The 13,620-nt window shown below is 48.7% G+C and overlaps 1 protein-coding gene and 1 long non-coding RNA gene across 3 annotated transcripts in view; one reads left to right on the forward strand and one right to left on the reverse strand.

The window, feature by feature from the left end:
- st6galnac3 (ST6 (alpha-N-acetyl-neuraminyl-2,3-beta-galactosyl-1,3)-N-acetylgalactosaminide alpha-2,6-sialyltransferase 3) overlaps positions 1–13,620 on the reverse strand; it is a 283,945-nt gene that overhangs the window by 203,073 nt on the left and 67,252 nt on the right. The gene's annotated exons all lie outside the window — the stretch shown is intronic.
- LOC140427260 (uncharacterized) overlaps positions 1–13,620 on the forward strand; it is a 73,144-nt gene that overhangs the window by 44,781 nt on the left and 14,743 nt on the right. Inside the window, exon 2 of the long non-coding RNA XR_011948413.1 lies at positions 13,058–13,233. This is a non-coding gene — a long non-coding RNA (uncharacterized lncRNA). The remainder of the gene's footprint in view (positions 1–13,057; positions 13,234–13,620) is intronic.

The following is a 13,620-nucleotide window of genomic DNA, read 5'->3' on the forward strand; positions in this document are numbered from 1 at the left end:
GGATATTACACTATGATCCAGTGATCTGGGATATTACACTGGATTCTGTGATCTGGGATATTACACTATGATCCTGTGATCTGGGCCATTGTTCTGGATCCAGTGATCTGGGATATTACACTGGATTCTGTGATCTGGGATGTTACACTGGATCCTATGAAATGGGCCATTGTCCTGGATCCAGTGACCTGGGATATTACACTGGATACTGTGAAATGGGCCATTGTCCTGGATCCAGTGATCTGGGGTATTACACTATGATCCTGTGATCTGGCATATTACACTGGATCCTGTGAAATGGGCCATTGTCCTGGATCCAGTGATCTGGGGTATTACACTATGATCCAGTGATCTGGGATATTACACTATGATCCTGTGATCTGGGATATTACACTATGATCCAGTGATCTGGGATATTACACTATGATCCAGTGATCTGGGGCATTACACTATGATATAGTGAACTGGGGTTTTACACTATGATCCAGTGATCTGGGATATTACAGTATGATCCAGTGATCTGGGGTATTACACTATGATCCAGTGAACTGGGGTATTACACTATGATCCAGTGATCTGGGGTATTACACTATGATCCAGTGATCTGGGGTATTACACTATGAGCCAGTGATCTGGGGTATTACACTATGATCCAGTGATCTGGGGTATTACACTATTATCCAGTGATCTGGGGTATTACACTATGATCCTGTGATCTGAGCCATTGTACTGGATCCTGTGATCTGGGATGTTACACTGGATCCAGTGATCTGGGCCATTGTACTGGATCCAGTTGATGTGGGATATTACACAGGATTCTTCAAAATGAGTGTGACCTTAAATATCCCCTTTCTGCAGCAGAGTAGCTGGCCTGTGATTCCTCCCTCAACCCTTGCTGTTTGTGAGATGCTGCAGTGCTTGCTGACCCAATGGTTTCCGATGGAGGCATCCCATGCCCTCCCCCCCCCTCCCCCGCACCCCCACACTACCCTCCTGAGATCAAGACTATTTTCCCCCCTCAGCTATCCAGGCGTCCACCAGCCGGGAAATTGAGACTGGGTGGGAAGAGCCCGTACCAGTCTCCCCGAACAGGCGCCGGAATGTGGCGACTAGAGGCTTTTCACAGTAACTTCATTGAAGCCTACTCGTGACAATAAGCGATTTTTATTTTCATTTCAAGAGGCTACTTAAGTGGCCATGAAGTGGGCAAACAGAATTCCCGCCACGCTTGCTGTACAACTATGGCTCGAAACTGCTTTCAAGATCATCGGCTTAAGATCCTTGCTCTCCTCCCAGGGTTTCCTCTGTTTGCGGAGAAGTGATAACATCATTTAGCTGAAGCTTTGTTTTTAATTAAGCAAATTGCTAAATTGTTTTGGCCAAAATCCAGTCCAGATGGCAGGGCCTGCATTATCTAGCCTGGTGCAGCCTGTGCTTCGGCAGTCCAGACTCTGTTCCTCCCTGCCTGTTTCTATTTTCAAAACCAGTTCCTTGTTTGCTGTTTCCTCCCAACCAGCCGATCCCTCCCCTTGCAAACCACGCTCCTTGGCCGGAATTTTAACCCTGGCTCAGCAACTGGAAGCGGGCACCGGGTCTGTCTCTTGCTTGTTTTGCCGGATCCCAAGCGATTCCCATGCAAATTTCGGCGCTGGGACCCGCCGTCAGGCTGATGATGTAGCGGGAGCGAGCGAGCTGAGCCACAACCTCCACTTCCCTGCCCAACTCCATCGCCATTTACAGAAGACCTATTGAGATCAGAAAATGGGAGCGTTTTCAAATTCAAGTCTCACTTATTATATTCCGCATTCCTTTTTTCACTTTGTCCACGTTGTGGTATTATCATAAATGCAAGAACTGCAAGGGTTAATGAAATGTCTAGGAACAGCCACTAGAGGGAGCTACAGCTACAAGTATATAAGACATTGATGCTAAGCCTTGTGGGGAGAGGGTAGGGAGGGTAGGGAGAGGTTAGCTAGAGACAGACTGAAGTAAAGACAGTGTGAGTAAGAGCAGATCATAGTTTATAATGCTGTAGAGATTAGTTGGAAATGATTGTCAATTATATGTTAATAATCAAAGCAGACCAAGGCAGGCCAGCAGCACGGTTCAATTCCCGTAACAGCCTCCCTGAACAGGCGCTGGAATGTGGCGACTAGGGGCTTTTCACAGTAACTTCATTTGAAGCCTACTTGTGACAATAAGCGATTTTCATTTAATTTCATTTCATTTAGGAGTATGTGTGTCGAATCCAAATTAATGTCAATAAATTTATAGCTTCGTTCAAGTTAAAGCTATTTTGTGGTCTTTGTGAACACTACGCCAACCATCCTGAAATAAGCAACACAAAGAACACCACACATGTGCGCATCATTGTTATTTGTTGAGTCGAGCTTGGTGGCAGAGCTAAATGTACTGGCGTTCTAATGGTTGACACGCATTACTGGGCAGTGAGGACCTTTCTTCGTTGTGGGAGAAACAATGTTGTGTTTTTTTTGCATTAACCTTTTGTTGAATGGTCAGATTAGTGTCCCGTGGTGCACCCACAGTGTGGGACATGGTTGAACTTGCCGGCCCATTCTCTTGTGCCTGTGAAGGCGATTGTCTGATACCACTCTCAGTGGAGATAATTAAAATGTTGGAGGTGAAGGACTCTGTCAGTCGATACCCCGAGATGGATCGAATGTGGACTGTACTGACCCTTTTGACCCTTATTTTCTTAAATTGACTCACTGCCCTGGCCAAATCCCAAACTCCCCCCCCCCCAACAAACTCGGACTCGAGGGTCTTCCCACTTTGCTTCTCCATCCGCCCAGCCCCACCCTGTGTCCTCCCTTGGACCCCTCTTGCACTCCCCTCTGCCACTTGACCTCATTCCTCAAACTGCCTCACTCCTGGCTCGCCCTGGTTTCTCCTGAGCCTCCGTGGGCAACTGCCATTCCCCTGCCCTCCTCCCTGGTGCTGTAGAGCTCAACAAGGAAAACCACTGGGTTCAGACACAACCGCGCAAAACCAACTGCTGCACACCCCTTGCTTCAAACAAATTTGAACAAGGTGGCACGAGATTCTCGTGCAGCACTGACTTAACCTTGAAGGTAGGCTGTGATTAAAAATGCTTTAATGTAATGAGTATTTATGGAGTGCAAATGCATCACAAGGAAGAGCACACCATGGGATGGCATGAGTCCTAACCTGCCTCAAGCACTTTGCAACCGTAATCTTTAAAGTGAACATTCAGCTCCCGTCTAATTAAGTCTGTTATGTTCTGTGTTGTGACCATGGAAAAGATGCACACAGAACATCTACTTCTTTGACTAGTAAGATAGTTTATTCACAAATGAACTCGTGGAAAGATAACTAATGAACTACAATACAAACGGTAACGAATAAGTGAATTCTCCTGGAGCTACTTCTAATGCGACTGTCCTCCAGTACGACTTACTACCAACTGCCGGGTCTCTGGAATCACATGGTGGATCACCGTCCCTACCTGCTGGTCAGAGGTCGTACATCTAACTATATACGTTGCTATGCATCTGCATCTCGCCACATCCCTCTTCCTTTGGAAATGGGAATGTTTAACAAATGTAACTGTGCTTTACAAAACATGATACGCATAACAATTTCAAACATGTCCCTTGTACACAGGTCATTACGCGTTCTGTCTTTCAAGTTAACAACATCTTCTTGTTGGTCTTCTGAAGCTTGACCAATACGTGATCTTGTTTTGTCTTTCGAAAAACTGGTTTTCTGGCTGGTCTTTTGAGTCACCAACTCCTTCAGCCTGGAGAAGCAATCCTTCCCACTCCATGTGTGTTCTTGTATATTGGCCTTATTGTCGATTCTTGTGCCTTCACTGTCACTGCTGCTACCCAGTCGACTCGATTCTTCTCTTACCCTTCCTTTTCGTTTTTAGAATCAGCTCTTTCCTTCTCGCAATAGTGTCTCGCATACCGTATCATTCGATATCCTGAGCACTATCTGATCGCGGATCATTGATGACTTTAAAGTACTAAAATTGCACGACTGCGTCTTCAACCGTAAATCGGTTAGAAAACTATTGAAAGGTTCGCCTGCCTTCTGAGTATCCGTGCGAAAGATATAACACTTGAATGTTTCATTTTTTTTCGGGGAGCAATGCCGATCAAAATATTTTATTACTTCATCGAAGCTCTTGCTTTCTGCTTTGCTGTCAAATGCGAAGGTATTGTAAATTTCGATGGCTTGAGGACCTGCTACGGTGAGCAGCAACGCATTTTTCAATCATTTTCATATGCCTCTCGTCAGGCTGTGCCTGCAGAGCAAGGTCTGCAACATGGAATCTGAATTGCTGTTTAAAATCATGCCAATTCTCATCGACATTACCGATGACTTGAAGCTGGTGAGGTGCCTTTAAATCTTCCATCTCTAACTTCACAGTCATTTTGTGCATTGAGTTCCAGCTGCCCGTAGTTTACCAGGTAGGCAGAAGAATTTTCTTTTTCCATTCTTCAGCCTGTTTCGTCCCGTCTTTTCCGTAGTTATGAAATGAAAATCGCTTATTGTCACAAGTAGGCTTCAAATGAAGTTACTGTGAAAAGCACCTAGTCGCCACATTCCGGCGCCTGTTCGGGGAGGCTGGTACGGGAATTGAACCCGCGCTGCTGGCCTGCCTTGGTCTGCTTTAAAAGCCAGCTATTTAGACCTGTGCTAAACCAGCCCCTTCAGAAGGGCTTATCTTCAATTGTTCTACACACCTGGTACCATGTTATGTTCTGTGTTGTGGCCGTGGTAAAGATGCACACAGAACATTTAGCTCTTTGACTAGTAAGATAGTTTATTAACAAATGAACACGTGGAAAGATAACTAATGAACTATAATACAAATAGTAGTGGATAAGTGACTACCCACCACCTTTCCTGCTGTTTCAGACCCCATAAAAATTCCCCACCCTCTTGCCTGCCCCATGTTATGCTCAGAGATCAAAAAGAAAGGACTAAAAGAATGAAAGAGCTGTATTACCAAAGTGCTTCTCGTGACCACAGGTCACCCCAAAAGGCTTAACAACCAATGAAGCACCTTTTGAAGTTTGTTTGTATTAATTCAAGGGATGTGGATTTTGTTGGCGAGAACAGCATTTATTGCCCATCCCTAACTGCCCTTGAGTCAGCAGTGGTGAGATGCCTTCTTGAACCACTGCAATCCACTTGGTGTAGGTACACCCACAGTGCTGTTAGGGAGGGGTCACAGGATTTTGACACATTGAAGGAGCGGCGATATATTTCCAAGCCAGGGTGGTGAGTGACTAGGAGGGGAACTTCCAGGTGTTCCAGGTATCTGCTGCCTTTGTCCTTCTAGATGGTAGAAGTCGTGGGTTTGGAAATTGCTGCCTAAGGGGCCTTGTGTGAGTTGCTACAGTGCACCTTGTTGCACATATTGCTGCCACCATACATTGGTGGTGAAGGGAATGAATATTTGTGGATGGGATGCCAGCAAGTGGGCTGCTTTGTCCTGGATGATGTTGAGCTTCTTGAGTGTAGGTGGAGCTGCACTCATCCAGGCAAGTGGAGAGTATACCAGCACACTCCTGACTTGTGCCTTGCAGATTGCGGACAGGCTTTGGGGAGTTAATGTAGGAAGCATGACAGCCAATTTGTACCCTGTTAGTCCCCACAAACAATGGGATAATAAGCAAGCCAATGTTGTGGTGATGTTGGTTCAGGGATGAATTTGGCTGGGACTTGGGCTGAACTCTTCTGCCCTCCTGTGAGCGTTGCCAAGGGATCATTTGCACCCCGTGGGAGGACAGGACACTGTCTCAACCGATAGACAGTGTAGCATTCCCTCGAAGAGTGTCAGCCTCTATAAATGTGCTCAAGCCACTGGAGTCGATCTGGGGGACGCCAATTTCTGACTCAGAGACACAGCTGCAGGCACCGATTCACCGCTGATGTTGCTCGAGTGCCATTTGGTCTCGAGCGTGATTGAGATGATTGCATTCCCCCAGGTGTCAGATGAAAGAAAGACTTGTAGATCCTCATCAAATCCCTGATCTAATGTGGAGGGGGAGGTGGGGGGGAGGGGGAGGTGGGGGGGAGGGGGAGGGAGGGAGAGGGGGGAGGAGGGGGAGGGGAGGGGGGGGGGAGGGGGATGGATGGGGGGAGGGGGATGGATGGGGGGGAGCAGGTCAGCAATCACAGTGTGAGGAGGCTCATACGGCATATTAAAAAAAAAACACAGCATTGACCAGTTGGGCCGAAAGGCCTGTTGCTGTGCTGAGAGTCCTGCGTCGTTCCATCAACTGCACACGGCTCACATTCCCTGTACGGCCTGCTGGCTGGTGCTAGATTGGTGCCCGTTTAGTATTCAGAACTGATCCGTGGTGATTTGCTTGGAGGTGTTGCAGTCCCTGAACTGGAATATTGCCGGAGACTCTCCCTCTCCCTGGCTTTCCATTATTTCATGGAGATTAGATCAGCTCTCAACCTAAAAGCAATTTTTGTCTTTGCAGAATTGTGATTTGCAGTGCTGTTGACAGGGAGCACACGCAATCAGACAAAAGACTGATAAAAATTGAAACAATATAATTTCTCCCTTTCCACATAATTGAAATTTGTTGCCGGCTATTAGGGGCTTAGGCGGCTCACCTTGGAACGGGAACAAGTACTTTACCAATTGGCAGCAGAGCACTACAATCTGAATGAATAAATAAGTATTCAATGCAAATTTCATGTTTAAAGGAACGAGCTCAGAGCATTAGACCTTCCAAAGCAATTAAAATGAAGCTTCTAAATCTAACCAGCCCAAGCCTGACAAAACACCTTGTGAAACCAATTCTCTATCCTTTGAACTAAAACAAAATGTTGTCGCTGTCTGGTGTTCACTTCTTTTCCATTTCAAATTCTCCAATTCAAAACATTCCCCAGTTAATTTCTAGAATGGAATGTCCGCTAAAACTGTGCAGAGATCATGAAAGTTGAGTTCATTGCAGGTTTTACCTGACCAATGCGAAGGTAAAACTGGCCTGGGGTGTAGGTGACTGACCTGGTGTCCCGTGTTTGCAGTAATCCCAGGAGAGAAATGAAAATCGCTTATTGTCACAAGTAGGCTCCAATGAAGTTACTGTGAAAAGCCCCGAGTCGCCACATTCCGGCGCCTGTTCGGGGAGGCTGGTACGGGAATTGAACCGTGCTGCTGGCCTGCCTGGGTCTGCTTTCAAAGCCAGCGATTTAGCCCAGTGTGCACAGAGCCCTGTACTGGTTAATCATTGTAGAGGCAGGCGGCAGGATTTTAGCCCTGGCCTGGTTCAGTGGAGATTTCTGACACACACACAACGCACCACCCTTGCGGTTAATTTAGAAAGATTGTGTATTTCAATAGCACAGTACCAGCCTCCCCGAACAGGCACCGGAATGTGGCGACTAGGGGCTTTTCACAGTAACTTCATTGAAGCCTACTTGTGACAATAAGCGATTTTCATTTGTAATTTTTCATTTCAGTTATATATTTCACAATGTTAGGGTGTCCTAAAGGGCTTCACAGCCAATGAACTCACTTCCGCCCTATAATAGGCAGCACGGTATCACAGTGGGCAGCGGAGTGTTACTTCACAGCTCCAGGGTCCCAGGTTCCATTCCTGGCTCGGCTCACTGCCTGTGTGGACTCTGCACGTTCTCCCCGTGTCTGCGTGGGTTTCCTCCGGGCGCTCCGGTTTCCTCCCACAGTCCACAGACGTGCAGGTTAGGTGGATTGGCCATGATAAATTGCCCTTGTGTCCAAAAAGGTTAAGTGGGGTTACTGGGTTACGGGGATAGGGTGGAGGTGTGGGGCTTAAGTAGGGTGCTCTTTCCAAGGGCCTGTGCAGACTCGATGGGCCGAATGGCCTCCTCCTGCACTGTAAATGCTATGATTCTCAGATTCTATAACCCTCCAGCAACTCATCTCTGGGCTTCTACATACTTCTCACTTCCTTCACCCAAATAATGGTGGCACGATTCAACAGGAAACAAATCTATGTCCGGTTTTGGGTGGTTTTGGACGGGGTGTTTCTCGCACTGCTCCGGGACTTTGCCCGTTCTTTTGGTCGAGGGCAATTTCTCTCCGCTGAGGCTGCATTTGAGTAATTTCCTGCCGGTCAGCCCACCCCTGCCCTCTCCCCAATCTCAGATACAACCCGGAACACCCACCTGTCCACCTGTTAAGGCCCCCCCCCCCCCGGCCTGATCTCTGGCAGTGCCAACCTGGCACCCGGGCACAGCCACTCTGGTGGTGCCAGGATGGTGCTCTCAGGGTGGCTGGTTGGCACTGCCAGGGCCAAGAGGCCTGGGTGCCAGAGGGAGTGCCAGGGTACCACCCTGCCCTGCCCCTCACCACCAAGGGTCTCTAATAGACTGGGAGACCCAACCTAGGTGCTTTTATGACTGGTCCACACGTTTGTGCGGACCAGTATTCGACGGCGCCTTGGACGAGGTCTCCCAGGCGTGGCCGTTAGGTCACAGGCGCCTGGAGAATCCCGTGAACGCATATTTAAATGAGTCTATTGACTCATTTAAATATGCAGATCTGGATCATGCCCAATGCCAGATCGCGATGTCTCGCGGAATTTCGTTAAATCGGGCATGGCGTTTCGGGCATCAGAAATACGGGGCTGGATGCTCCGAGGTCTGGATGTGTCTTACCCTGTTTGTGTACACAAATGCTAAGAACTTCTCGCTCGTGAACTGGATCCCGTTATCTGTAACCAGCACCTCTGCTATTCCATGGGTGCTAAATGAGCACCTTAATTTTTCAATAGTGGCTCTCCAGGTGATGGAGGTCACCCTGTGATCATCTAGCCACTTAGAATGGGCGTCCACAAGGATTAAAAACAGAAACCCCATGAAAGGTCCGGCGAAGTCAGCGTGTAACCACACGCGGGGCGCCCTGGCCATTCCCAGGGATGAAGCGAGGCCAGTGGAGGGGGTTCCTGGTGCTCCCGACATGCCGGGCCTCTTTTCGCCACTCTCTCAATGTCGCCATCGGTCCCTGGCCACTAGGCACAGCTTCTCGCCAACATCTTCATCTCCGAAGCGTCTGGGTGCACACTATGCCAGCTCCTGCATGGTCAACTCTTGGCCCGGCAACGGAATGACCTTGCGAGCTCCCCATTGGAGGGTTCCGTCAGACTCAGCTTCTGCTGTTCCATAACGTAGGGCTGTAATCGCGGGGGGCGGGGGGGGGGGGGGGGTCCCCTGTATTCCACCATGCAAAATAATGTGACTGAGTTCCACCAATGTCAGATCTATGTAGACAGTCAGAGACTTTTTCCCCGGGTGGAACAAACCATGACAAGGGGACATAAATTTAAGGTGAATGGTGGAAGATATAGGGGGGATGTCAGAGGTAGGTTCTTTACCCAGAGAGTAGTGGGGGCATGGAGCGCACTGCCTGTGGAAGTAGTTGAGACGGAAACAATAGGGACCTTCAAGCGGCTATTGGATAGTTACATAGATTACGGTAGAATGATATAGTGTAGATTAACTTGTTCTTAGTCTAGGACAAAAGTTCGGCACAACATCGTGGGCCGAAGGGCCTGTTCTGTGCTGTATTTTTCTATGTTCTATGTTCTATCTCTCTGAGTCCAAGTGCGAACCTGTGCACCTGTTACTGGCAGAGTTTCCATGAAATTTAAAAGCGCCATGACTTCCTTCACCACTGGTGGAGACGGGGGGGCTCACCAGGCAGCCGAAGACGGCTGAAGACGTCAACATGAGCCATTTGGACCCCTGGCCGATGTGGAAATGTATATTCATACGCTGCTAGCAATAGAGCCCAGTGCTGAATTCGGTTCAAGACTATGGGGGGAATCTCCAAGTCCTCCTTGAAAGGACCCAATATCCGTTTATGGTCTGTGAAAATGGAAAAATGCCGCCCAGAGGCCTACTGGTGAAATTATCTCACTGCGTACAAACAGCCAAACCTTCTTTTTCAATTTGGGTGTAGTGCCTTTCCGTATGAAGGATCGTAATGGGCTAGCAGCTAGGAGGGTAACAGGTGACTCTTCACCCTGGTGAACGCCTCCTCTTATGGAGCTCCACAAGCCCACTTTTGGTTCTTCTTTAATAAGACGTAAAAAGGTGCCAGCAGGGTGACCAAATTCAGAATGGACTTCCCGGAATAACGTACGAGTCCCCACAACAATCTCAATTCTGTGGAGTTGGGGCTCCCTTTAAGGCCTGCACCTTTTCCTCAATCGGGCGCAAGCCAGTTTTGCCCCTGCAGTAACAAGGTACATAGCTGCCTCTGCTTGAAAGACACATTTGCCTCTCTTTAGCCGGACACCCGCTTTGGAGAATCGTGAGGACCTCTTCCAGATTGTCTAAGTGCTCCTTCTCAATAACCCCTGTAATAAGCACATCCTATAGGTACACCCCCACCTTGGGTAGCCTCTGCAAAATGCCTTCCATCACTCTCTGGAATACTGCACAAGTGGAAGAGACACCGAAGGGGCTGCGAGTGTACTCGTATCGCCCCCTGTGGGTATTTAACGTCGCATGCAATTCCAGCCGAAGACATGTATGGCTCATATCTAGTTTTGTGAATGAGTAGCCCCCATCCAGATTAGTGCATAAACCCTCCACGCGCAGCATGGGGTAATGGTCCAGGTCGGAGGCCCTGTTTACAGTCAGTTTATAATCCCCGTAGAGGTGAACTGACCTATCCAGCTTCATCACTGGGACCACTAGTCATGCCCACTCTGCAAATCACATCGGGCATAAGATGCCCAAATTCTCCAGGTGCCGGAACTCATTGTCCACCTTTGTGAGCAAGGCGTGGAGAGTGGACGTGCTCTGAAATATTTGGGCTGGGCCTCCGGTCGACATAAATCTGTGCCTTTACTCCCTTTATTTTGCGCAACTCTCCTGGAATACCTCCGGATACCTCCCGAGGGCCTTGCATAGGTTTCCCGGGCGCATCCAAAAGCTCTACTGCCAATCAATGTGAAGTGTTTGCAGCCAATCATGCCCAACAGGTTGGGTCCTGGCCCCTGCACCACTATTAGCGGCATCCACGCTGTCTGCTGTCCGTGGGCCTCACGGTGGTTGCAATAATAATCAGTGGCTCCACAGTATACGTCACCAATCTGGCCTCAGTATTATGCAGGTTCAATGGCAGGATCCCAGTGCAAAGTCAGTGGAAGGTCTGCTGAGCGATGACAGAGACGGCAGCCCCTGTGTCAATCCCCGTTACTATGAAGTGTCCATTTACCTGTAGTTTGACCGCAGGCTTGGCAGCGCTGCCGGTACTCCCCGTCATCACGCTGGTCTGTGGTGGCCCTTGACCGTTGAGTCTGGCTGGTTGTTGCTTTGGCAGTGACCTGGTCATTTGAGCACTGCCTTGAGAGGACGCTGGGTTCCAGTACGGCCAACACTATGGACGCTGTAGTCCATGGAATCTTGGGAGTTCCTGAATCCCCTTCTCTGCACTCTTGCTAGTTCAATAGCTCTGTTCAGATCAAGCGTAGGCTCCGCAAACAGTTTCTCCTGAGTGGCCATTTTATTAATTTCGCACACCAGCCTATCCCGCAATAAAAGCAAATTACTGCGGATGCTGGAATCTGAAACCAAAGAGAAAACGCTGGAAAATCTCAGCCGCTCTGGCAGCATCTGTGGGAGAGAAAAGAGCTAACATTTCGAGTCCAGGTGACCCTTTGTCAAAGCCGATCCCTTAACATCTCAGAAAGGTATGGACCACACTCACAATGCTCATCCAGCCTTCATAGTAGAGACAAAAAGTCCCTAACTGACTCCCCTGTAGTCCGCACAGCAGTTTTGAATCGGTACTATTGCATAATCACAGACGGTTTCGGGTCGTAATGGTAAGCTACCAACTCCACCAATTCGGCAAGACTTTGAGTCCAGAGCCGCTGGTTAGGTGAGGCTTATAATATGGCGAAGGTTGTGGCCCAGAAGGCAGTCAGGACGATTAGTTCGGTCAGTCCATTCCATGGGCGCCGTTAGCCTGGAAAAAATACCTAATTCACTCAGCGTACTGGGCCCAATCTTCCAGACCTGCATCGAAGGCATCTAACTTCCCAAAGAGCAACATTTTTCACAAGTCTGACCAACACGTTGCGGTATTGTAAAATCCAGGAGTGGCCGGGATGTCCAGAATCGGAATACCATTTTCTTTCACCTCGTTGCCAGTATAAAGTCTCAGGAGGCCGAACAGTAGTGTGAACAGTCAGAAGGATCTGCCCGAACACAGTAAATACACACACAGTACTACCAACATGCGGTCCCTGCCGGGGCTGGTCTTTATACAAGTTAATTATGAGGCCCAGCTGGGTGGGCCTTCGCCCACTAGCGAGAAAGCTCATGCCTCGTGGGGGGTATTAGAGCGATCAGGCAATTTTGTTCCAGATTTATTAACTAATTGGATTTAAATTCCTCCAGCTATCATGGTGGGGTTTAAACCCACGTGTCTGGATTAGTCTGGGTCTGTGGATTACTAGCCCAGCAGCTGGTAGCTGGTCACAGGTCAGTAAATGAATACCAGTGGGTGCTCCAGCCTTGCCGTTCAAAGTGTATCAAATTGATGAAGCACTGACGATGGATCAATTTGAGACGATGAATTAAAAGCCTCATATAATATTAAACGACAACTAAAGCTAAGCACCGCAAATGCTGGAAATCCCAAATAACAAGGGTGAGAATTGCGGCAATCTGTAACTTCAGGGAATTTCGCAGCGCCCGTCCAGGATCGTGGGGTTTGTTCGTTTGTTTGAACAAATCAGGAACAAGTCGGTCAAGTAAGAGTGACTTTTGCTCGTCACTCCAGCATTAACACTTCCGCACGCAGGAAGCATCTTTTCTGTAAAATGTTCCCCCGCATCGAGGAAATTAAATTTCCTTGTTTCCAAATTCACTTTTCAATTTGATTACACCCCCACTCAGCCCCCCCCCCCCCCGCCCAACGCCCATCCCCGGTCCCTTTTAGGCAGGAGACAGGACAGGAGGTGACAGAGTGAGTCAGTCTGCTGCCCGCTCATCTGGGAGACTTGGTTGGCTAATAGTCCAGTTCTGTCACTTTTTCTGACAGGTGTCGGGAGCCCCAGGTGGAATGAGTTCAGACAGATCTTAATGGATGTCAGCCTGCGGGAGAACGTCTCCTTACACCCCGGCATCAATTAGCGCTAATTGGCCAATCTCCCCGGGCGAACAGGTCGGGACGAAGGTGGCCGGGAGTCAGATTGAAGCAGTCACTGCTCTGCCAAGGTGAGTGCTCCTTGTTCGACGGCATCGGGAGAACGACCGCTCCTGCATCTTGTGCACGGTCCGCTGGGGAGTCCCTTTATGCTGATAGCAAGGATAAAGCTCTCAGTTCCCAGCGTGAGCGCCCTCTTATCTTTAATTCACCCTCCAAACAACTTTTATGAAATCATAGAATCAGGCAGCGCAGAATGGAGTCCATTCAGCCCAATGTGTCTCTGCTTCCTCTTTGAAAAAGATGTCCAATTAGTCCCAAACTTCCTGGCACTTTCACCAGTGGCCCACAGAATGTTTCCTTTTCAATGATTTATCCAATTCTCTTTTGAAAGTTAATATGGGGCGGAATTCTACCACCTGTGGACTGAGTCCCGAGGGGGGGGGGGGGGGGGGGGA

The sequence above is a fragment of the Scyliorhinus torazame genome, chromosome 7, assembly GCF_047496885.1.
Source record: "Scyliorhinus torazame isolate Kashiwa2021f chromosome 7, sScyTor2.1, whole genome shotgun sequence".
Taxonomy (NCBI): domain Eukaryota; kingdom Metazoa; phylum Chordata; class Chondrichthyes; order Carcharhiniformes; family Scyliorhinidae; genus Scyliorhinus; species Scyliorhinus torazame.